The following is a 12,741-nucleotide window of genomic DNA, read 5'->3' as shown; positions in this document are numbered from 1 at the left end:
TTTTCAGTGGGCAAACTTACAAAATCAGCAAGGGATCAAATACTTATTTCCCCCACTGTATATATATATATATACAGAGAGAGAGAGAGATACTGATTGTAAGGTTGCAATAGAGACCATAGTAGACTTAGAGGGGCATTTTCTGAATTTGGACGTTTTTCAAAAACGTCCAAATCTAGAACAGGAAAGTAGGTAATTTTCAACAAAAAAGAACATCTATCTTTCCCTTTTGAAAATACTGTTTGGAACAACGTTTTGTGATTTGGACGTTTCATTTTTGGTCCATTTTCAAACAAATAACGTCCAAATGCAAAATGTACAAAATACACAAGAAAATCCACAATAGAGTGAAACCATTCATATGTTCTAAGTGTGGTAAAAGATTTGGATGTAATGTAAATCTCACAGTGCATCAAAGAGTCCACATAGGAGAGACCATTTGCATGTATGCAGTGTGGTAAAAGCTTTGGCCACACATGAGTGAAAAATACATAAGTAAAGTCCGATCCACACTACTGCTAATGCTATTGAAAAATCAAAACCAAAACAAGCAGAGTGATACTGTCTATATATATCAAAAAATAACAATAGGGGGAAAAAGTCTCAACAAGTGCAACAATTGTTTAAGCATGAAACCTATGATGACTTTTTGTGTGTGCAATAGGTTTCATGCTTAAACAATTGCTGCACTTGTTGAGACTTCCCCCCCATTGTTATTTTTTGATATATAGACAGTATCACACATGAGTGAAACCATTTACATGTCCTGAGTGTGGTAAAAGCTTTGGTTGGAAAGAAACCCTAACACTGCACCAAAGAATCCACACAGGGATGAAACCATTTACATGCACTGAGGAGGTAAAAGCTTCAGTTGTATTTGGACAGATAATTAGGGAATGTACACTCTTGCTATGAAGTATGGAAAAATAGTACTCTGGTATTTAGATATATGTAATGAGACCTCCTTTTTATCTATAGATCTGAATTCAAAGCTGAAATATTCTAATAAACAATAGGCACAAGGCTAGGATGTTATTAAAAAAAATAGAAAGCTTGGCATCAGGTAGAATAGTGGAAAAGTGACATCCCAGGAAAGCAATAGGCATCTTTGGGGGCACTGCAGTGGATTTTATAAAATGCTCCCAGGTACGCATCTCACCATTGCTCCCTTACCTTGTCTGCTGAGCCCCCCCCCCCCAAACCCACTACCTCCAACTGTACACCACTACCATAGCCCTTACAGGTGAAGGGAGCACCAATATGTGGGTACATTGGGTTTCTGGTGGTTTTTGGAGGGTTCTGGAGGGCTCACAGTTTCCTCCAAAAGTGTAACAAGTAAGGGGAGGTAGAAGCCTATGTCCACCTGTCTGCAGTGTACTGCACCACTACTAGACTACTCCAGGGACCTGCTTGCTATTCTAACGGACATGAGTATAACATGAGGTTGGCAAGTAATATTTTAATCACATTTATTTGGGGTGGGTGGGGATTAATGACCACTGAGGGAGTAAGGGCACCCTTCTTTGTGTTATGGAGGAGTAGCCTAGTGGTTAGTGGTGTGAACTGTGATTCCGGTGTAGTGGGTTCAATTCCCATTCCAGCTATTTTTTTTTTTTTTTATAAAAACAGGTCTAGTTCAAAACATCTAAGTTTTAGTCCTGGATGTTTTTGTTTTGTTTCATTATGGCTGAAAAACGTCAAAGTCTTAGGAACGCCCAAGTCCTGCCTTGAACATGCCTCTGGCACGCCCCCTTGAGATTTAGACACACTTTTAATGACTTCAGTGAAAAATGTCTAAAAGTGGTTTTGAACATACTGATTTGATTTGGATGTTTTTGTGAGAAAAACGTCCAAATGCAGACTTGTGTCACTTTTTGGACACTTTTCTCTTTTGAGAATGAGCCTGAAAGACTCATAGGAAGCGAGTATCTTTCAATTGAACAGAAGCTCTGGAATGAGGAGGCGTAGGATAAAGGTGAAAATAGAATTGACCAGTGGTATACTGGACAATTTTTAACGACAAGCTCTCTCTCTGGGCATAGCCAGCCCTGCAATTTGGGGTGGGGCCAGGGGTTGGCTAGGGGGGCAACACATTCCTCTCTCTTCCCCTCCACCATGTGGGCATGAAAGATATACCTTTGCTGGCAGGGAGGCCAAGCCCCACCAGCCAAGTAAATGGACTACCACCACTCCCCGCTGCTTGTTTCTGGCTCTGAGCATTATACAAGAGACTAACAAATAGTTTGACCCAGAACTGCTTGGGTTAAAACAAATATGCAGGACACTTGAGAGAAAGTGGCAGAAAATTTTAAATATTTAAAAAAGAGAGAGGAAACAGGTAAACACTATTGATAAAAACTGCTTTGATTACTAAAAGAATGTTGTGGTATTCTAAGTTGATAGGTACTGATGTATCAAATGTAAAAGCTCTTTTCCAACTAGTCACTAGACTATCTGATACTTCCAATCTCACTCAATTAGATGGTGATATAACTGCTACAGCTGTTGAATTGGCATCTTATTTTCAGGATAAACTCTTAAAAGCTAGAGCCTTATTCTCAAATTTCACACAGACTGAAAGATGAGGTTACAACTAGTTCTTTTGACGTGAGTGGATGATAGGAATTGGACAGATTTTCTGCCTATTGATTGGACATTATTTAAATCACTGTTTCATAAATATTCTAAATCACACTGTATATTGGACCTTTTTTCTACCTTCTTTGATGAATTCACCTCCTTTTGAGTTTTTGATTGTGTTGTTTCATCGGATTCAGGACTCTATCCAGAAACATTAGGAGAAATTATGATAACACCCATTATGAAGGATTTGAAAGAGTTTAGTGGTTCAATTTCTAACTCCATACCATTTGCATCAATTCCATTTTTCATTAAATTAATGTAGGGCTTAGTTTATAATCAGCTTAATTCATACTTAATGCAACATGATGTTCTCCACTTTAACCAATCAGGATTTCGAATATAGTATAGTACAGAAACAGTTATTGTGTCTGCTTATGACACTGTTTGGTGCATGCTATGTCAAAATGGTGAGGGTTTAATCCTACAGCTCGATCTATTGTCAGCTTTTGATCTGGTGGATTATGATATTTTGCTTTCCAAACTTTAATTATATAGGCATTGATGGTAATGTATTGAAGTGATTTAGAGGATTTTTGGTTTCTAGATCATATAATGTAAAATATAATAGAAAGTTATCAAATAGTTTGAGAAATCCGTGTGGAGTCCCTCAAGGGTCTCCTTTGTCACTTACACTGTTTAATATCATTTTACATTCTTTAGGTTTGGAACTTATTATTATTATTAGCATTTGTATAGCGCTACTACACGCACGCAGCGCTGAACACCTGACACAGAGACAGCCCCTGCTCAATAGAGCTTACAATCTAAAAATACAGACAGACAAGAAAATTAAGGGCGAGGGAAGTACTGTGTGAGAAGGAACCAGGGAAGGGCAATTGAGTAGGGCTGCATCACTTACAGTTAAGCCGATAATGTAACAGTGTTAATTCCGATTTTCTCATCTATAAATTCAGTATCATCAGTTGTTCAAAGATGTTTAACACTGATTAGGTCCTGGATGCTACGTTATTGATTCAAGTTAAACATCAATAAGACCAAATATTTACTTTTTGATAACAATCCTGACCCTTTGTTGGACCATATAATGGTGGATCAAACTAGGTATTTACTTTCTTCTGTTGTGAGGATACTGGTGGTTATTGAGGAATTTAAGACACATAAGAAAGTATTTTGAATTTGAGCATTTCAGATTATTGGTATAGGCATTGCTTTTGTCTAAATTGGACTATTGTAATCTTATTTATTTGGATGCACCTAGACAAGTTCTCTGACAATTGCAATCTAGAACACTGAAATCCAATTATTATTTTTTCACTGCAGAAGAAGGATAAAATGTCTTCATATTTTGTTGTTATGTTGTTTGCCTATAGAGGCTAGGATTATGTTCAAATTCTTTTGCTTTCTATATAAGATCCTAAATGGTGAATGCCCAATTTATATAATGGATCATATAGAATTTATTTCCAATAATAGGGATAGAAGATCATTTCATAATTCACTTTTCATCCTTCTGTCTTTTAAGAGAGTAAAGAGATTTAAAATGTTTGATAGACTTCTTGCAGTTCAAGTATCGAGGTCCTGGAGTGATTTTAATATTTATTTTGCTACTCGGTTATCTTTTTTTCTTATTCAAGAAAAATGTAAAAATCTATCTTTTTAAGAAGTTTGTTAAAATTAGTTCTTGAATAAGATTCTCTAGTTTTTGCCGTCCAAGAAGCTGTCTTGTTTTTAAATTATTGCAAACCACTAAGAACCTGAAGTTATCAGCAATATAGAAGTATATTGAAATGTGATGTATCAACTAAATAGAATTTAAGAATTTCACAGAAATACCTGAAGAAAGAGCACTACAATATTCCCGTCATGAAAGAACCAACAACTGGACAATTATTATAAAATGTTAATCAGTAAAATAAGAATGTACTAATCAGAGTTGTTTAAGATTAAAAAGAAAAGTTTATTATTCAAATTATGAAAATCAGATCCCATACCCAAAGATGAGTCAAGCAATCTCTCAGAACCTTTTCCATAACAAAGGGACTACCTGTGAAAACTGGTATATGGTCTAGAATAATATTCATGTTCTAACTAAACCAGATAATCTTAGTTTTATCAGCATAAAGTTTAAGGAAGTAGGATGAAGACCAATCTCTTATCTTTTTAATACAATCATTAATGACACTGGCAGACCCAACTGTATTCCTTTTACTCTTTTACAGCAGTCAGCATTTTGAAGTTCTTCTCAAAAGTTAGCAGGGGTTGTCTTTGGCTTATAGGATTGTCCTAATAACTATACATAACTCACACAACCCAAACCAACCACGACATGACTAGCTTTTAAAAGTTACATGCTCTTCTTCAGGTCATTGGAGAATGAGATAAGAATGTACCGTACTGTAAACTAAGAATGAATTTTAGCATCAGCATTTATTTTCCAAGCTTTAAAGAACTCTAAGGTAAAAGGATGGAGGTACAGGTGTTATACTTAGGTGTCCTTCAAGGCTCTATATTTTTAAAGAATATTTATTGCTAAAATATGCAATGAATTAAAGAAGAGTAAGAAAGGTGAAGGAGACACATGTAGAAGCAGCAGAATAATAGGAAGACAATGTCTTGTGAGAAGTTTTAAAAATGTGTCTCTTAAATCCATTTGTAGTTGTTTTGAAGTGCTTGATCATTTTAATTTCAAACATCTTATGTTCTGGGTGTCGCTGTCGATAATACACTGAAACCTTCTGCTCAGTGTGCTGCTGCGGCTCGGAAAGCGAATAGAATGTTGGGTATTATTAGGAAAGGTATGGAAAACAGGTGTGAAGATGTTATAATGCCGTTATATCGCTCCATGGTGCGACCGCAGCTTGAGTATTGTGTTCAATTCTGGTCGCCGCATCTCAAGAAAGATATAGTGGAACTGGAAAAGGTGCAGCGAAGGGCGACTAAAATGATAGCGGGGATGGGACGACTTCCCTATGAAGAAAGACTAAGGAGGCTAGGGCTTTTCAGCTTGGAGAAGAGACGGCTGAAGGGAGACATGATAGAGGTATATAAAATAATGAGTGGAGTGGAACAGGTGGATGTGAAGCGTCTGTTCACGCTTTCTAAAAATACTAGGACTAGGGGGCATGCGATGAAACTACAGTGTAGTAAATTGAAAACAAATCGGAGAAAATGTTTCTTCACCCAACGCATAATTAAACTCTGTAATTCGTTGCCGGAGAACGTGGTGAAGGCGGTTAGCTTGGCAGAGTTTAAAAAGGGGTTAGACGGTTTCCTAAAGGACAAGTTTATAAACCGCTACTAAATGGACTTGGGAAAAATCCACAATTCCAGGAATAACATGTATAGAATGTTTGTATGTTTGGGAAGCTTGCCAGGTGCCCTTGGCCTGGATTAGCCGCTGTCGTGGATAAGATGCTGGGCTCGATGGACCCTTGGTCTTTTCCTATTGTGGCATTACTTATGTACTTATGGATAATTTTCAAGTTTCTATTAGTATATTTGTCATATGCTTATCAGTGGAATGATATGATTCGAAAAATGTTCTTACTGGTGTTATCTTTTATGTGTGGGTGTTTTTTTTCTTGTGTGTTTCGATAATCTAAAAGCCCTCTTTAAATTTCTTTCAGTGAAAGAGGTATGCTGCAATAATAGGGAAGCATAAATATGATACCTTAATGTGGCATACCTTTCGTATATGCGTACTGTCAAGGTCCTGATATGTTCACTCAAATTTCCTATAAGGACTACATAATGTTTTATGTCTTAATTTTAACACAGCTTCTATCCTGAAACCTAAAAAATCTGCATTTCACAGTCTTCTGGTGCTTGTGCTAAGTGGAAGAAGAGAACATCTGGACTGGGGAGGTATATAGGATATTGCTGAAGACAGAGATTATGAGTAGGTGTTTGCTGTGGGCTCCTTTTACAAAGTTGCACTGCTGATTAGTGGTGTGCTGAATGTGAAGAAGCCCATTCTATTCCCATGGCTTCTTCACATTCAGCACGCTTTGATTTGTAGTGCAGCTTTGTAAAAGGAGCCCTTTGATTTTTGTCTTCTTTCATGTCTTCTTTTGTTTTCCCATATCTACTCTTTCTTTGTTTTATGGCATATCTTTCTCAGACTGGGTTAATTTTGTGAATATTATGTGGCGGGTACCATCTCAATCTGTTAGATTTACTGGGGCTGCCAAACTGAATATTTGGATTATGCCTAATAGATCTTACTTTTAAGGCAACATATCAAGTTAAACTTGGAAGTTCTTAATAATAACAGTTTGCCAAGAAATTTGAGAATGTTACGTTTTTTTTGTGTGTTCTTTGTTTCAGGACCTTCTTGATTTAAATACATGGTTTGTGACATAAACGCCAGAATATGTCATTTACTACTACTACTATTTAGCATTTCTATAGAGCTACAAGGTGTACGCAGCGCTGCACAAACATAGAAGAAAGACAGTCCCTGCTCAAAGAGCTTACAATCTAATAGACAAAAATAATAAAGTAAGCAAATCAAATCAATTAATGTGAACGGGAAGGAAGAGAGGAGGGTAGGTGGAGGCGAGTGGTTACAAGTGGTTACGAGTCAAAAGCAATGTTAAAGAGGTGGGCTTTCAGTCTAGATTTAAAGGTGGCCAAGAATGGGGCAAGACGTAGGGGCTCAGGAAGTTTATTCCAGGCGTAGGGTGCAGCGAGACAGAAGGCGCAAAGTCTGGAGTTGGCAGTAGTGGAGAAGGGAACAGATAAGAAGGATTTATCCATGAAGCGGAGTGCACGGGAAGGGGTCTAGTGAAGGACAAGTGTGGAGAGATACTGGGTAGCAGCAGATGTGAGTACATTATAGGTTAGTAGAAGAAGTTTGAACAGGATGCGAAAAGGATAGGGAGCCAGTGAAGGGTCTGAGGAGAGGGTAGTATGAGTAAAGCGACCCTGGCGGAAGACGAGACGGGCAGCAGAGTTTTGAACCGACTGGAGGGGGGAGAGGTGACTAATTGGGAGGCCAGCAAGAAGCAGATTGCAGTAGTCTAAACGAGAGGTGACAAGGGTGTGGATGAGGGTTTTGGTAGAGTGCTCGGAAAGAAAGGGGCGGATTTTATGGATGTTGTAAAGAAAGAAATGACAGGTCTTGGCAATCTGCTGGATATGAGCAGAGAAGGAGAGAGAAGAGTCAAAGATGACCCCAAGGTTTCGAGCTGAGTAGACAGGGAGAATGAGAGAGCCATCAACAGAAATAGAAAACGGGGGGAGCGGGGAGGTGGGTTGGGAAATGAGAAGCTCGGTTCTGGTCATATTTAATTTCAGGTGGCGTTGAGACATCCAGACAGTAATGTCAGACAAGCACGCTGAAACTTTGGTTTGAATGCAAGGTGAGATATCAGGGGTAGAAAGGTAGATTTGGGAGTCATCAGCATAGAGATGGTAGGAAAAGCCATGGGATGAGATTAATGAACCAAGGGAAGAAGTGTAGATAGAAAAGAGGAGGGGACCAAGAACAGAACCCTGAGGTACGCCGACAGGCAGAGGGATAGAAGTAGAAGAGGATCCACCAGAGTGAATACTAAAAGTGCGGAGGGAGAGGTAGGAAGAGAACCAGGAAAGGACAGAGTCCTGGAATCCAAGTGATGACAGGTTATCGAGAAGTATGCTGTGATCGACAGTGTCAAAAGCAACGGAAAGATCAAGAAGAATGAGGATGGAATATTGACCTCTGGATTTAGCCAGTAATAGATAATTGGAGACTTTAGTAAGCGCAGTTTCGGTTGAGTGGAGAGGGTGAAAACCAGATTGTAGTGGGTCAAGAATAGCATGTGAGGAGAGAAAATCAAGGCAGTGGCGGTGAATAGCACGCTCAAGAAATTTGGAGAGAAAATTGTTATCTTCAGGGGTCTACTAAATGCATACAGTTCCTTTAATTTTTCCATCAAAAGCTGTTGTCTATCTCCCACTGCATCAGGTTATAAACATGCTTGCTATAGCCAAAGGTACACCAGAAAGATTGCTTTTTACCTGAATACTGCATAATTGCTATCAGCATCATTAACCCTAGTGCTAAGGCCAAGGGTAAACACCTTTGTAATCTAGGTGATATACTACCAATATGAATTTCTTTTCCTTTCCTTCAATATTTTAGTAGCTGTTGTCTTGTTGATATTTGGTCTAGATCCTAAATAACAAGGTCACCACCACCCAAATTCTGTATAGGTCGCCCAAAGTTAGGTGCACAAATTTGGATTTGGATTGCAGATACACTTTAAAGTAATGGCTTAGTGGGTGATAATCAATTGTGGCCTTAATGTAACCCAAGGGTTAAATAAACTTACCTGGGGCCGCTTTTAGGAGGGGATCGGCAGAGTGCAGGAGCGCAGAGCTGGGAATCGCGCCGGAGCCCGGGTTGCTTTTGGGCTTGGGGCTTTTGGCAGGATCAGGCGGCAGCGGGGACATCGGGTGCTGGTGGCTGGATGTTTTTAGTCGCGCTCCTTGTAGCGCAGCGGGTTTAAAAAAAATGCTGAGTTCAGGCGGTGGGGCACGAGGAAGCGGTGGTCTGACCGGCATAGACGCTGCAAGTTGCAGCGGAGCAGGAGCGGGGTTAGTGGTTGAGTGGGCCGGAGCGCAGATGAAGAACGGGAGGCCTGAGGGGTAGTCTGGACGCTGATTGGCCCTGCGTCAGTGTCTGACGTCGCGCATTGACGTCAGACGCATGCATCTGACGCAGGGTCCGGAAAGCCATTAGTTTAAAGGGAACCGGCTCTATTAAGCGGGAGAGCCGGTTCTGAAGATTAAAAAAAGATGAGGTGAGACAGGAGGGTGTGGAGAGGGCTCCGGTGCTCTCTCCTGACGTTTTTATTTTGTTATTAAAGCGGTTCGCGCTGGAGAGACGGTGCACGCGCCAGGTAACGGAGGAGGCGCGAGAGAAGAGGAGAATCAGCTGATGGCGCGAGCCGGAGGCTGTCTCGTGGATGGAGTGGGAGGAGGCTCGTGCACGGATGAAAAAGGGAGGTTTTCAGGCTTCAGGGATAAAAAAGGTACAAATTTACATTGTTTGAACATGTTGTTTATGTGTACATGTTTAAAAGTGGTTATTTTGATTTTAAAATGCTGTGGTTTATGTATTTAGGGAAGTTAGAATGTAGAGCTCGTGCTGGCAGCAGGAGCTAGGGTAAGGGTTCCAAGCTTGGCAGTTAAACAGTTGGGAGGTGAGTGCTGAGCTGAGCAGAGCTGTGTTTAGGAGCAGTGCTCAGCTGAGGGAGAATTTTGTGTAAAAATAAAGTAAAAAGTATTTAAAAAGGGACCTGATGAGTGTGCTGTGAAAGGTGATCAGTTGGTAATTTAAATTGAAAGCCTGCCGCGTATTTAAGGGCTTTAGTGGGGAATGAATGGCAGTGAACTGGTACTGGAGATAAAAGGATCTAATAAATCTTGATATCATCTCAATGTGTTATGGTAAAGAGGTCCTGCTCCAGTGATAGCTGTAGAACACTTTAGACCTTTAAACTTAGATGGTTTTGGAAAGAGTTAAAAAGTGAAAAGCTATCCTGAAAGATGAAATTCCTAAATGATTTTAAAGAAAAAAAGGATTTCTGAAATTGAGAATTTTGCCAGTAATTCTTAAAAAAATATTATTTAGCACACTCTTTGATTTAATTAAATTCTGGGGAAGGGAAATAGAATAGGGATCATCAATTATATGTTTTTTTGGGAAGTTAGATAGGAAGTGTGTGCAGTAGGCATCTGAAATTGTGTGGCTTAGTTAGGTTTTAGGGTTATTGCTTTATTAAAGCCTAGAGTAGTAGGTACACTTCAGTTCCTGAATCCTGCACCCTGGCCAGGGTTCAACACTGCAGCAAGTCTATGGTACCCAACGGTTAGCAGAACCCGACAACAAGAAACCGGCTGAATAGGTGTCAACAAAAGTATCCTTTTGAACTTTCCTGAAATAAAGAGGAAAAAATGTATACTTACCTTGAATTCTCCGGAGGAAGAACCTGAAAAAGAAAAGAAAGCAAAGAATCAATTCTAGTTAAGAGACTTACATTAAAACATAATCTTTTGCATGCATGCTTAAACTTCAGATTTAGGAAAGTGAACTGTTACTTATCTGACGTAAAGTTGCTTTAAAGTTGAGTCTTGTAGGGAATAGAGTGGGTCTGTGGGAATAAAATAACAGAGGATCAATGCCATTGTGCTGTTAAATAATCTGTTTGTGTTAATAAAGTTCATGTCGGAATAAAATAAGTTTTTTTTTAATTAATTTAAGTCTTTTAGGGTTTTTTTGTGCCTCTTCTTCATTCCTGGGTGAAACACTCGGCTCAGACTATATCCTTTTTGAACCCAAGGAGTGGGGGAGGGGTCACATTAACAAGCACAAATTGTCACTAATTACTGGTTATGGAGGTGTTTGCTCAGCACCCCTATTCTATAACCTGTGCAACTAATTAATCTTGGGCTCAACTACAAGGAAGGTGTGGCCAAGGGAGGAGCATGGGCAGGTAATGGGAATTCTTAGGATTTAGGCACAGAGTAATAGAATACTTCCATCTCTGTGCCTGACAGTAGTTAGGTGCAAGCATTTACACCAGGTTTTGGCAGGTATAAATACTCACACCTCAAGTTAGGCATGAAAATGACTAAGCTAGTATTCTATAAGGACAGTTTCCACTTAACTTTGGGCACCATTACTGAATCTACCCCCATATGAAGGTACTCAGCAAGAAATACGAAACTTTACAAACAAAGTGTATGACTATAGGGCTACTCTATAAACTGGCATCAAGAGGTAGGCACTACAATGTGCACCAATTCTATAACAGCTTTTGGGCATGCCTAAGCTGCAGTAGCGCACTGAAAGTTTCTCTAAAGCAGGAAGACACTCTCTACAGAAATCCAAACACAGAAGCCAAAGCAAGAGTAGAGAATGACACAATGACCAAATCCACCATGGAGATATAGCTCAACGCAGATTTATTAAAGCACCAAAACAAGAAGACCCGACATGGGCTGTGTTTTGGCGGATGTAGCTGCCTGCCTCAGGGCAGATGTTCATCAATGCAAGGCCCTCAACATCATTCTGTTTTTTTTCTCTACTCTCTGCCTTTCTACCCAAGCTCACAACAGAAAGGGGAAATTGAATGGGAGGGGGGGGAAGACCCACATGCCTGATGGACAAGGCATTTCTCTATTAAAAAGAGAATGTTTTTGGAAACACCCAGGTCTTTGAGGATATCTCCAATGGAAAGTCTGAAGGTGAGCTGCTGGGGCAGTGTTATGGCCTAGCATGGGAAGATATCTGGCAGCTCTTCTTCAGCTCATTTGGATCCAAAGTGTCCCCCCCACCCCCAACTTAAAAATTAGTGAAGACCACTGCAAAAGTACTTTATTTTTTTTTTTAAATTAGGAACTTCCTTTAAAACAAGCTTAAAAGAGATGACTAAAATACTGCTTTTAGAAGTTGCCCTGTTATAAAATTAGCCTCCATGTGCCAACCTTTGATATGATGGAAGGCTGCCTCTGCTATTATACGAGTTTAAGTGCCAGGGGTGCAGGTTATTGGACACAGTGATGACAGGATACATAATACACAAAAATAAATCTGTAAATCATGATTAAATTGAACCCGCGGAATTCTCACAGGGACGGCAGCAGTTCTGCTGGGTTCCTGTGGGGACGGAAGCAGTTCTGCAGGATTCCCGTGGGGATGGAAGCAGGTCCTGCGGGGCTCCTGCAGGGATGGAAGCAGTTCTGCGGGGTTCCTGTGGAAGTGTAAGCTGCACTGCATCAGCCTCTCATCTATCGAGTACCTTGAGTGCTGTCTCCTCCTCCTCCTTGCTTTAACAGCACAAATGTGGAAAGTCTTCCGTTAAGGAGGTGGTAGAGACACAAATGATGATGGAATTCAAAAAGGCTTGGGATGAACACAGAGGATCTCTAATTAGAAAATGGAAGTTATAAAAATCCTAACCTTAAATGGCTGCATGTGTGTGAATGTGTCAAGTGACGCTTAGATGGCGACTCTGGCTGTGATTAACTAGGGCCGATACTGGGCAGACTTGTATGGTCTGTGTCTAATATATGGCAGTCTGATTTAAGATGGGCTAGAAAAGGCTTAAACAGCAACTTCAGTGGCTGGAACATAAGGACAGTGCT

The sequence above is a fragment of the Microcaecilia unicolor genome, chromosome 3 (assembly GCF_901765095.1).
Source record: "Microcaecilia unicolor chromosome 3, aMicUni1.1, whole genome shotgun sequence".
In the NCBI taxonomy this organism is placed as follows: domain Eukaryota; kingdom Metazoa; phylum Chordata; class Amphibia; order Gymnophiona; family Siphonopidae; genus Microcaecilia; species Microcaecilia unicolor.
The sequence above is the reverse complement of the archived record's forward strand: the minus strand, read 5'-3'. Positions refer to the sequence as shown.